Source organism: Ascaphus truei, chromosome 6 (genome assembly GCF_040206685.1).
Source record: "Ascaphus truei isolate aAscTru1 chromosome 6, aAscTru1.hap1, whole genome shotgun sequence".
NCBI lineage: Eukaryota > Metazoa > Chordata > Amphibia > Anura > Ascaphidae > Ascaphus > Ascaphus truei.
Genome location: NC_134488.1, coordinates 28,278,031 through 28,290,326, shown reverse-complemented (window position 1 = coordinate 28,290,326; position 12,296 = coordinate 28,278,031). Strand labels below are relative to the sequence as shown.

Genomic DNA, 12,296 nt, shown 5'->3' with positions numbered 1-12,296 from the left:
TGTGATCTCGTGGCGCAACGGTAGCGCGTCTGACTTCTGATCAGAAGGTTGCGTGTTCAAATCACGTCGGGATCAGACATTTCTATTTACCTTCATTAGTTTCTTGATTCCACTTTCATTTTTTGGAAACGCATATTTCAACATTAAGTACATGAAATTACATTCTACTTATGTGTACTTACATTGGAAGTACAGGACAGATTACATTGTAGTTACACTGCTAATACAGAAATTTCAAATAAAGCATTACTCACTAAATTATGCAGGTCATTGGATTTTACACTCTTAGAGGCAAGAAACAAAAATACACTTGAAAGAATATTGTATTGTTTATGATATGTTGTGCTGGCTCTTAAGAGCTTTTTGGTTTCTTCTGCAGATCACTTGGAATTCATACGGATCACTACTTCTGCACTTATTTGCTGCAGCCGGTCACATTGGGGTTTTATTCTTGAATAGGGACTGAAACTGCCACAAACGCAGTGCCACGTCTCCAAGAAACCCTACAATAAAACTAAATGCAATTGAGATGTTAGCCAATCAGTACAGAATATTCTCTTGACGGCAGTAGTGCAGCGACTAACTAAGTGGTTGGGGATACTGAGCTGACACATGTGCAGACAGCTACTGTTTAAGTTATTAACGTTGTTCAGAAAGAAAACGGCCGTATACATGCACTGTTGCCCGAAAAACTCATTCCAACAGTGCATAAAATAGCTACTCTTTGCAATCACTTCTAACCTTTCACACTGATGTTTCTGTGTGATCTCGTGGCGCAACGGTAGCGCGTCTGACTCCAGATCAGAAGGTTGCGTGTTCAAATCACGTCGGGATCAGACATTTCTATTTACCTTCATTAGTTTCTTGATTCCACTTTCATTTTTTGGAAACGCATATTTCAACATTAAATACATGAAATTACATTCTACTTATGTGTACTTACATTGGAAGTACAGGACAGATTACATTGTAGTTACACTGCTAATACAGAAATTTCAAATAAAGCATTACCCACTAAATTATGCAGGTCATTGGATTTTACACTCTTAGAGGCAAGAAACAAAAATACACTTGAAAGAATATTGTATTGTTTATGATATGTTGTGCTGGCTCTTAAGAGCTTTTTGGTTTCTTCTGCAGATCACTTGGAATTCATACGGATCACTACTTCTGCACTTATTTGCTACAGCCGGTCACATTGGTGTTTTATTCTTGAATAGGGACTGAAACTGCCACAAACGCAGTGCCACGTCTCCCAGAAACCCTACAATAAATCTAAATGCAATTGAGATGTTAGCCAATCAGTACAGAATATTCTCTTGACGGCAGTAGTGCAGCGACTAACTAAGTGGTTGGGGATACTGAGCTGACACATGTGCAGACAGCTACTGTTTAAGTTATTAACGTTGTTCAGAAAGAAAACGGCCGTATACATGCACTGTTGCCCGAAAAACTCATTCCAACAGTGCATAAAATAGCTACTCTTTGCAATCACTTCTAACCTTTCACACTGATTTTTCGGTGTGATCTCGTGGCGCAACGGTAGCGCGTCTGACTCCAGATCAGAAGGTTGCGTGTTCAAATCACGTCGGGATCAGACATATCTATTTACCTTCATTAGTTTCTTGATTCCACTTTCATTTTTTGGAAACGCATATTTCAACATTAAGTACATGAAATTACATTCTACTTATGTGTACTTACATTGGAAGTACAGGACAGATTACATTGTAGTTACACTGCTAATACAGAAATTTCAAATAAAGCATTACCCACTAAATTATGCAGGTCATTGGATTTTACACTCTTAGAGGCAAGAAACAAAAATACACTTGAAAGAATATTGTATTGTTTATGATATGTTGTGCTGGCTCTTAAGAGCTTTTTGGTTTCTTCTGCAGATCATTTGAAATTTATACGGATCACTACTTCTGCACTTATTGGCTGCAGACATTTCTCTTTACCTTCATTAGTTTCTTGATTCCACTTTCATTTTTTGGAAATGCATATTTCAACATTAAGTACATGAAATTACATGCTACTTATGTGTACTTACATTGGAAGTACAGGACAGATTACATTGTAGTTACACTGCTAATACAGAAATTTCAAATAAAGCATTACCCACTAAATTATGCAGGTCATTGGATTTTACACTCTTAGAGGCAAGAAACAAAAATACACTTGAAAGAATATTGTATTGTTTATGATATGTTGTGCTGGCTCTTAAGAGCTTTTTGGTTTCTTCTGCAGATCACTTGAAATTCATACGGATCACTACTTCTGCACTTATTTGCTGCAGCCGGTCACATTGGGGTTTTATTCTTGAATAAGGACTGAAACTGTCACAAACGCAGTGCCACGTCTCCCAGAAACCCTACAATAAATCTAAATGCAATTGAGATGTTAGCCAATCAGTACAGAATATTCTCTTGACGGCAGTAGTGCAGCGACTAACTAAGTGGTTGGGGATACTGAGCTGACACATGTGCAGACAGCTACTGTTTAAGTTATTAACGTTGTTCAGAAAGAAAACGGCCGTATACATGCACTGTTGCCCGAAAAACTCATTCCAACAGTGCATAAAATAGCTACTCTTTGCAATCACTTCTAACCTTTCACACTGATGTTTCTGTGTGATCTCGTGGCGCAACGGTAGCGCGTCTGACTCCAGATCAGAAGGTTGCGTGTTAAAATCACGTCGGGATCAGACATTTCTCTTTACCTTCATTAGTTTCTTGATTCCACTTTCATTTTTTGGAAATGCATATTTCAACATTAAGTACATGAAATTACATGCTACTTATGTGTACTTACATTGGAAGTACAGGACAGATTACATTGTAGTTACACTGCTAATACAGAAATTTCAAATAAAGTATTACCCACTAAATTATGCAGGTCATTGGATTTTACACTCTTAGAGGCAAGAAACAAAAATACACTTGAAAGAATATTGTATTGTTTATGATATGTTGTTCTGGCTCTTAAGAGCTTTTTGGTTTCTTCTGCAGATCACTTGAAATTCATACGGATCACTACTTCTGCACTTATTTGCTGCAGCCGGTCACATTGGGGTTTTATTCTTGAATAGGGACTGAAACTGCCACAAACGCAGTGCCACGTCTCCCAGAAACCCTACAATAAAACTAAATGCAATTGAGATGTTAGCCAATCAGTACAGAATATTCTCTTGACGGCAGTAGTGCAGCGACTAACTAAGTGGTTGGGGATACTGAGCTGACACATGTGCAGACAGCTACTGTTTAAGTTATTAACGTTGTTCAGAAAGAAAACGGCCGTATACATGCACTGTTGCCCGAAAAACTCATTCCAACAGTGCATAAAATAGCTACTCTTTGCAATCACTTCTAACCTTTCACACTGATGTTTCTGTGTGATCTCGTGGCGCAACGGTAGCGCGTCTGACTCCAGATCAGAAGGTTGCGTGTTCAAATCACGTCGGGATCAGACATTTCTATTTACCTTCATTAGTTTCTTGATTCCACTTTCATTTTTTGGAAACGCATATTTCAACATTAAGTACATGAAATTACATTCTACTTATGTGTACTTACATTGGAAGTACAGGACAGATTACATTGTAGTTACACTGCTAATACAGAAATTTCAAATAAAGCATTACCCACTAAATTATGCAGGTCATTGGATTTTACACTCTTAGAGGCAAGAAACAAAAATACACTTGAAAGAATATTGTATTGTTTATGATATGTTGTGCTGGCTCTTAAGAGCTTTTTGGTTTCTTCTGCAGATCACTTGGAATTCATACGGATCACTACTTCTGCACTTATTTGCTGCAGCCGGTCACATTGGGGTTTTATTCTTGAATAGGGACTGAAACTGCCACAAACGCAGTGCCACGTCTCCCAGAAACCCTACAATAAATCTAAATGCAATTGAGATGTTAGCCAATCAGTACAGAATATTCTCTTGACGGCAGTAGTGCAGCGACTAACTAAGTGGTTGGGGATACTGAGCTGACACATGTGCAGACAGCTACTGTTTAAGTTATTAACGTTGTTCAGAAAGAAAACGGCCGTATACATGCACTGTTGCCCGAAAAACTCATTCCAACAGTGCATAAAATAGCTACTCTTTGCAATCACTTCTAACCTTTCACACTGATGTTTCTGTGTGATCTCGTGGCGCAACGGTAGCGCGTCTGACTTCTGATCAGAAGGTTGCGTGTTCAAATCACGTCGGGATCAGACATTTCTATTTACCTTCATTAGTTTCTTGATTCCACTTTCATTTTTTGGAAACGCATATTTCAACATTAAGTACATGAAATTACATTCTACTTATGTGTACTTACATTGGAAGTACAGGACAGATTACATTGTAGTTACACTGCTAATACAGAAATTTCAAATAAAGCATTACCCACTAAATTATGCAGGTCATTGGATTTTACACTCTTAGAGGCAAGAAACAAAAATACACTTGAAAGAATATTGTATTGTTTATGATATGTTGTGCTGGCTCTTAAGAGCTTTTTGGTTTCTTCTGCAGATCACTTGGAATTCATACGGATCACTACTTCTGCACTTATTTGCTGCAGCCGGTCACATTGGGGTTTTATTCTTGAATAGGGACTGAAACTGCCACAAACGCAGTGCCACGTCTCCCAGAAACCCTACAATAAATCTAAATGCAATTGAGATGTTAGCCAATCAGTACAGAATATTCTCTTGACGGCAGTAGTGCAGCGACTAACTAAGTGGTTGGGGATACTGAGCTGACACATGTGCAGACAGCTACTGTTTAAGTTATTAACGTTGTTCAGAAAGAAAACGGCCGTATACATGCACTGTTGCCCGAAAAACTCATTCCAACAGTGCATAAAATAGCTACTCTTTGCAATCACTTCTAACCTTTCACACTGATGTTTCTGTGTGATCTCGTGGCGCAACGGTAGCGCGTCTGACTTCTGATCAGAAGGTTGCGTGTTCAAATCACGTCGGGATCAGACATTTCTATTTACCTTCATTAGTTTCTTGATTCCACTTTCATTTTTTGGAAACGCATATTTCAACATTAAGTACATGAAATTACATTCTACTTATGTGTACTTACATTGGAAGTACAGGACAGATTACATTGTAGTTACACTGCTAATACAGAAATTTCAAATAAAGCATTACCCACTAAATTATGCAGGTCATTGGATTTTACACTCTTAGAGGCAAGAAACAAAAATACACTTGAAAGAATATTGTATTGTTTATGATATGTTGTGCTGGCTCTTAAGAGCTTTTTGGTTTCTTCTGCAGATCACTTGGAATTCATACGGATCACTACTTCTGCACTTATTTGCTGCAGCCGGTCACATTGGGGTTTTATTCTTGAATAGGGACTGAAACTGCCACAAACGCAGTGCCACGTCTCCAAGAAACCCTACAATAAAACTAAATGCAATTGAGATGTTAGCCAATCAGTACAGAATATTCTCTTGACGGCAGTAGTGCAGCGACTAACTAAGTGGTTGGGGATACTGAGCTGACACATGTGCAGACAGCTACTGTTTAAGTTATTAACGTTGTTCAGAAAGAAAACGGCCGTATACATGCACTGTTGCCCGAAAAACTCATTCCAACAGTGCATAAAATAGCTACTCTTTGCAATCACTTCTAACCTTTCACACTGATGTTTCTGTGTGATCTCGTGGCGCAACGGTAGCGCGTCTGACTCCAGATCAGAAGGTTGCGTGTTCAAATCACGTCGGGATCAGACATTTCTATTTACCTTCATTAGTTTCTTGATTCCACTTTCATTTTTTGGAAACGCATATTTCAACATTAAGTACATGAAATTACATTCTACTTATGTGTACTTACATTGGAAGTACAGGACAGATTACATTGTAGTTACACTGCTAATACAGAAATTTCAAATAAAGCATTACCCACTAAATTATGCAGGTCATTGGATTTTACACTCTTAGAGGCAAGAAACAAAAATACACTTGAAAGAATATTGTATTGTTTATGATATGTTGTGCTGGCTCTTAAGAGCTTTTTGGTTTCTTCTGCAGATCACTTGGAATTCATACGGATCACTACTTCTGCACTTATTTGCTACAGCCGGTCACATTGGTGTTTTATTCTTGAATAGGGACTGAAACTGCCACAAACGCAGTGCCACGTCTCCCAGAAACCCTACAATAAATCTAAATGCAATTGAGATGTTAGCCAATCAGTACAGAATATTCTCTTGACGGCAGTAGTGCAGCGACTAACTAAGTGGTTGGGGATACTGAGCTGACACATGTGCAGACAGCTACTGTTTAAGTTATTAACGTTGTTCAGAAAGAAAACGGCCGTATACATGCACTGTTGCCCGAAAAACTCATTCCAACAGTGCATAAAATAGCTACTCTTTGCAATCACTTCTAACCTTTCACACTGATTTTTCGGTGTGATCTCGTGGCGCAACGGTAGCGCGTCTGACTCCAGATCAGAAGGTTGCGTGTTCAAATCACGTCGGGATCAGACATATCTATTTACCTTCATTAGTTTCTTGATTCCACTTTCATTTTTTGGAAACGCATATTTCAACATTAAGTACATGAAATTACATTCTACTTATGTGTACTTACATTGGAAGTACAGGACAGATTACATTGTAGTTACACTGCTAATACAGAAATTTCAAATAAAGCATTACCCACTAAATTATGCAGGTCATTGGATTTTACACTCTTAGAGGCAAGAAACAAAAATACACTTGAAAGAATATTGTATTGTTTATGATATGTTGTGCTGGCTCTTAAGAGCTTTTTGGTTTCTTCTGCAGATCATTTGAAATTTATACGGATCACTACTTCTGCACTTATTGGCTGCAGACATTTCTCTTTACCTTCATTAGTTTCTTGATTCCACTTTCATTTTTTGGAAATGCATATTTCAACATTAAGTACATGAAATTACATGCTACTTATGTGTACTTACATTGGAAGTACAGGACAGATTACATTGTAGTTACACTGCTAATACAGAAATTTCAAATAAAGCATTACCCACTAAATTATGCAGGTCATTGGATTTTACACTCTTAGAGGCAAGAAACAAAAATACACTTGAAAGAATATTGTATTGTTTATGATATGTTGTGCTGGCTCTTAAGAGCTTTTTGGTTTCTTCTGCAGATCACTTGAAATTCATACGGATCACTACTTCTGCACTTATTTGCTGCAGCCGGTCACATTGGGGTTTTATTCTTGAATAAGGACTGAAACTGTCACAAACGCAGTGCCACGTCTCCCAGAAACCCTACAATAAATCTAAATGCAATTGAGATGTTAGCCAATCAGTACAGAATATTCTCTTGACGGCAGTAGTGCAGCGACTAACTAAGTGGTTGGGGATACTGAGCTGACACATGTGCAGACAGCTACTGTTTAAGTTATTAACGTTGTTCAGAAAGAAAACGGCCGTATACATGCACTGTTGCCCGAAAAACTCATTCCAACAGTGCATAAAATAGCTACTCTTTGCAATCACTTCTAACCTTTCACACTGATGTTTCTGTGTGATCTCGTGGCGCAACGGTAGCGCGTCTGACTCCAGATCAGAAGGTTGCGTGTTAAAATCACGTCGGGATCAGACATTTCTCTTTACCTTCATTAGTTTCTTGATTCCACTTTCATTTTTTGGAAATGCATATTTCAACATTAAGTACATGAAATTACATGCTACTTATGTGTACTTACATTGGAAGTACAGGACAGATTACATTGTAGTTACACTGCTAATACAGAAATTTCAAATAAAGTATTACCCACTAAATTATGCAGGTCATTGGATTTTACACTCTTAGAGGCAAGAAACAAAAATACACTTGAAAGAATATTGTATTGTTTATGATATGTTGTTCTGGCTCTTAAGAGCTTTTTGGTTTCTTCTGCAGATCACTTGAAATTCATACGGATCACTACTTCTGCACTTATTTGCTGCAGCCGGTCACATTGGGGTTTTATTCTTGAATAGGGACTGAAACTGCCACAAACGCAGTGCCACGTCTCCCAGAAACCCTACAATAAAACTAAATGCAATTGAGATGTTAGCCAATCAGTACAGAATATTCTCTTGACGGCAGTAGTGCAGCGACTAACTAAGTGGTTGGGGATACTGAGCTGACACATGTGCAGACAGCTACTGTTTAAGTTATTAACGTTGTTCAGAAAGAAAACGGCCGTATACATGCACTGTTGCCCGAAAAACTCATTCCAACAGTGCATAAAATAGCTACTCTTTGCAATCACTTCTAACCTTTCACACTGATGTTTCTGTGTGATCTCGTGGCGCAACGGTAGCGCGTCTGACTCCAGATCAGAAGGTTGCGTGTTCAAATCACGTCGGGATCAGACATTTCTATTTACCTTCATTAGTTTCTTGATTCCACTTTCATTTTTTGGAAACGCATATTTCAACATTAAGTACATGAAATTACATTCTACTTATGTGTACTTACATTGGAAGTACAGGACAGATTACATTGTAGTTACACTGCTAATACAGAAATTTCAAATAAAGCATTACCCACTAAATTATGCAGGTCATTGGATTTTACACTCTTAGAGGCAAGAAACAAAAATACACTTGAAAGAATATTGTATTGTTTATGATATGTTGTGCTGGCTCTTAAGAGCTTTTTGGTTTCTTCTGCAGATCACTTGGAATTCATACGGATCACTACTTCTGCACTTATTTGCTGCAGCCGGTCACATTGGGGTTTTATTCTTGAATAGGGACTGAAACTGCCACAAACGCAGTGCCACGTCTCCCAGAAACCCTACAATAAATCTAAATGCAATTGAGATGTTAGCCAATCAGTACAGAATATTCTCTTGACGGCAGTAGTGCAGCGACTAACTAAGTGGTTGGGGATACTGAGCTGACACATGTGCAGACAGCTACTGTTTAAGTTATTAACGTTGTTCAGAAAGAAAACGGCCGTATACATGCACTGTTGCCCGAAAAACTCATTCCAACAGTGCATAAAATAGCTACTCTTTGCAATCACTTCTAACCTTTCACACTGATGTTTCTGTGTGATCTCGTGGCGCAACGGTAGCGCGTCTGACTTCTGATCAGAAGGTTGCGTGTTCAAATCACGTCGGGATCAGACATTTCTATTTACCTTCATTAGTTTCTTGATTCCACTTTCATTTTTTGGAAACGCATATTTCAACATTAAGTACATGAAATTACATTCTACTTATGTGTACTTACATTGGAAGTACAGGACAGATTACATTGTAGTTACACTGCTAATACAGAAATTTCAAATAAAGCATTACCCACTAAATTATGCAGGTCATTGGATTTTACACTCTTAGAGGCAAGAAACAAAAATACACTTGAAAGAATATTGTATTGTTTATGATATGTTGTGCTGGCTCTTAAGAGCTTTTTGGTTTCTTCTGCAGATCACTTGGAATTCATACGGATCACTACTTCTGCACTTATTTGCTGCAGCCGGTCACATTGGGGTTTTATTCTTGAATAGGGACTGAAACTGCCACAAACGCAGTGCCACGTCTCCAAGAAACCCTACAATAAAACTAAATGCAATTGAGATGTTAGCCAATCAGTACAGAATATTCTCTTGACGGCAGTAGTGCAGCGACTAACTAAGTGGTTGGGGATACTGAGCTGACACATGTGCAGACAGCTACTGTTTAAGTTATTAACGTTGTTCAGAAAGAAAACGGCCGTATACATGCACTGTTGCCCGAAAAACTCATTCCAACAGTGCATAAAATAGCTACTCTTTGCAATCACTTCTAACCTTTCACACTGATGTTTCTGTGTGATCTCGTGGCGCAACGGTAGCGCGTCTGACTCCAGATCAGAAGGTTGCGTGTTCAAATCACGTCGGGATCAGACATTTCTATTTACCTTCATTAGTTTCTTGATTCCACTTTCATTTTTTGGAAACGCATATTTCAACATTAAGTACATGAAATTACATTCTACTTATGTGTACTTACATTGGAAGTACAGGACAGATTACATTGTAGTTACACTGCTAATACAGAAATTTCAAATAAAGCATTACCCACTAAATTATGCAGGTCATTGGATTTTACACTCTTAGAGGCAAGAAACAAAAATACACTTGAAAGAATATTGTATTGTTTATGATATGTTGTGCTGGCTCTTAAGAGCTTTTTGGTTTCTTCTGCAGATCACTTGGAATTCATACGGATCACTACTTCTGCACTTATTTGCTGCAGCCGGTCACATTGGGGTTTTATTCTTGAATAGGGACTGAAACTGCCACAAACGCAGTGCCACGTCTCCCAGAAACCCTACAATAAATCTAAATGCAATTGAGATGTTAGCCAATCAGTACAGAATATTCTCTTGACGGCAGTAGTGCAGCGACTAACTAAGTGGTTGGGGATACTGAGCTGACACATGTGCAGACAGCTACTGTTTAAGTTATTAACGTTGTTCAGAAAGAAAACGGCCGTATACATGCACTGTTGCCCGAAAAACTCATTCCAACAGTGCTTAAAATAGCTACTCTTTGCAATCACTTCTAACCTTTCACACTGATGTTTCGGTGTGATCTCGTGGTGCAACGGTAGCGCGTCTGACTCCAGATCAGAAGGTTGCGTGTTCAAATCACGTCGGGATCAGACATTTCTATTTACCTTCATTAGTTTCTTGATTCCACTTTCATTTTTTGGAAACGCATATTTCAACATTAAGTACATGAAATTACATTCTACTTATGTGTACTTACATTGGAAGTACAGGACAGATTACATTGTAGTTACACTGCTAATACAGAAATTTCAAATAAAGCATTACCCACTAAATTATGCAGGTCATTGGATTTTACACTCTTAGAGGCAAGAAACAAAAATACACTTGAAAGAATATTGTATTGTTTATGATATGTTGTGCTGGCTCTTAAGAGCTTTTTGGTTTCTTCTGCAGATCATTTGAAATTTATACGGATCACTACTTCTGCACTTATTGGCTGCAGACATTTCTCTTTACCTTCATTAGTTTCTTGATTCCACTTTCATTTTTTGGAAATGCATATTTCAACATTAAGTACATGAAATTACATGCTACTTATGTGTACTTACATTGGAAGTACAGGACAGATTACATTGTAGTTACACTGCTAATACAGAAATTTCAAATAAAGTATTACCCACTAAATTATGCAGGTCATTGGATTTTACACTATTAGAGGCAAGAAACAAAAATACACTTGAAAGAATATTGTATTGTTTATGATATGTTGTGCTGGCTCTTAAGAGCTTTTTGGTTTCTTCTGCAGATCACTTGAAATTCATACGGATCACTACTTCTGCACTTATTTTCTGCAGCCGGTCACATTGGGGTTTTATTCTTGAATAAGGACTGAAACTGTCACAAACGCAGTGCCACGTCTCCCAGAAACCCTACAATAAATCTAAATGCAATTGAGATGTTAGCCAATCAGTACAGAATATTCTCTTGACGGCAGTAGTGCAGCGACTAACTAAGTGGTTGGGGATACTGAGCTGACACATGTGCAGACAGCTACTGTTTAAGTTATTAACGTTGTTCAGAAAGAAAACGGCCGTATACATGCACTGTTGCCCGAAAAACTCATTCCAACAGTGCATAAAATAGCTACTCTTTGCAATCACTTCTAACCTTTCACACTGATGTTTCTGTGTGATCTCGTGGCGCAACGGTAGCGCGTCTGACTCCAGATCAGAAGGTTGCGTGTTCAAATCACGTCGGGATCAGACATTTCTCTTTACCTTCATTAGTTTCTTGATTCCACTTTCATTTTTTGGAAATGCATATTTCAACATTAAGTACATGAAATTACATGCTACTTATGTGTACTTACATTGGAAGTACAGGACAGATTACATTGTAGTTACACTGCTAATACAGAAATTTCAAATAAAGCATTACCCACTAAATTATGCAGGTCATTGGATTTTACACTCTTAGAGGCAAGAAACAAAAATACACTTGAAAGAATATTGTATTGTTTATGATATGTTGTTCTGGCTCTTAAGAGCTTTTTGGTTTCTTCTGCAGATCACTTGAAATTCATACGGATCACTACTTCTGCACTTATTTGCTGCAGCCGGTCACATTGGGGTTTTATTCTTGAATAAGGACTGAAACTGTCACAAACGCAGTGCCACGTCTCCCAGAAACCCTACAATAAAACTAAATGCAATTGAGATGTTAGCCAATCAGTACAGAATATTCTCTTGACGGCAGTAGTGCAGCGACTAACTA

General features: G+C 38.1%; 12 non-coding genes across 12 annotated transcripts; all 12 read left to right on the top strand.

The window, feature by feature from the left end:
• The first annotated feature begins 3 nt into the window (after positions 1-3).
• Positions 4-75, top strand: TRNAR-UCU (transfer RNA arginine (anticodon UCU)). Its single transcript has one exon. It is a non-coding gene; the product is annotated as a tRNA-Arg (tRNA).
• A 689-nt stretch (positions 76-764) lies between these two features.
• On the top strand, positions 765-836 carry TRNAW-CCA (transfer RNA tryptophan (anticodon CCA)). The gene has a single exon. It is a non-coding gene; the product is annotated as a tRNA-Trp (tRNA).
• A 689-nt stretch (positions 837-1,525) lies between these two features.
• Positions 1,526-1,597, top strand: TRNAW-CCA (transfer RNA tryptophan (anticodon CCA)). Its single transcript has one exon. It is a non-coding gene; the product is annotated as a tRNA-Trp (tRNA).
• Positions 1,598-3,399: 1,802 nt separating this feature from the next.
• TRNAW-CCA (transfer RNA tryptophan (anticodon CCA)) lies at positions 3,400-3,471 on the top strand. Its single transcript has one exon. It is a non-coding gene; the product is annotated as a tRNA-Trp (tRNA).
• Positions 3,472-4,160: 689 nt separating this feature from the next.
• Positions 4,161-4,232, top strand: TRNAR-UCU (transfer RNA arginine (anticodon UCU)). The gene has a single exon. It is a non-coding gene; the product is annotated as a tRNA-Arg (tRNA).
• Positions 4,233-4,921: 689 nt separating this feature from the next.
• TRNAR-UCU (transfer RNA arginine (anticodon UCU)) lies at positions 4,922-4,993 on the top strand. The gene has a single exon. It is a non-coding gene; the product is annotated as a tRNA-Arg (tRNA).
• Positions 4,994-5,682: 689 nt separating this feature from the next.
• Positions 5,683-5,754, top strand: TRNAW-CCA (transfer RNA tryptophan (anticodon CCA)). Its single transcript has one exon. It is a non-coding gene; the product is annotated as a tRNA-Trp (tRNA).
• Positions 5,755-6,443: 689 nt separating this feature from the next.
• On the top strand, positions 6,444-6,515 carry TRNAW-CCA (transfer RNA tryptophan (anticodon CCA)). Its single transcript has one exon. It is a non-coding gene; the product is annotated as a tRNA-Trp (tRNA).
• Positions 6,516-8,317: 1,802 nt separating this feature from the next.
• Positions 8,318-8,389, top strand: TRNAW-CCA (transfer RNA tryptophan (anticodon CCA)). The gene has a single exon. It is a non-coding gene; the product is annotated as a tRNA-Trp (tRNA).
• A 689-nt stretch (positions 8,390-9,078) lies between these two features.
• On the top strand, positions 9,079-9,150 carry TRNAR-UCU (transfer RNA arginine (anticodon UCU)). Its single transcript has one exon. It is a non-coding gene; the product is annotated as a tRNA-Arg (tRNA).
• Positions 9,151-9,839: 689 nt separating this feature from the next.
• Positions 9,840-9,911, top strand: TRNAW-CCA (transfer RNA tryptophan (anticodon CCA)). The gene has a single exon. It is a non-coding gene; the product is annotated as a tRNA-Trp (tRNA).
• Positions 9,912-11,713: 1,802 nt separating this feature from the next.
• Positions 11,714-11,785, top strand: TRNAW-CCA (transfer RNA tryptophan (anticodon CCA)). Its single transcript has one exon. It is a non-coding gene; the product is annotated as a tRNA-Trp (tRNA).
• Positions 11,786-12,296: the final 511 nt, after the last annotated feature.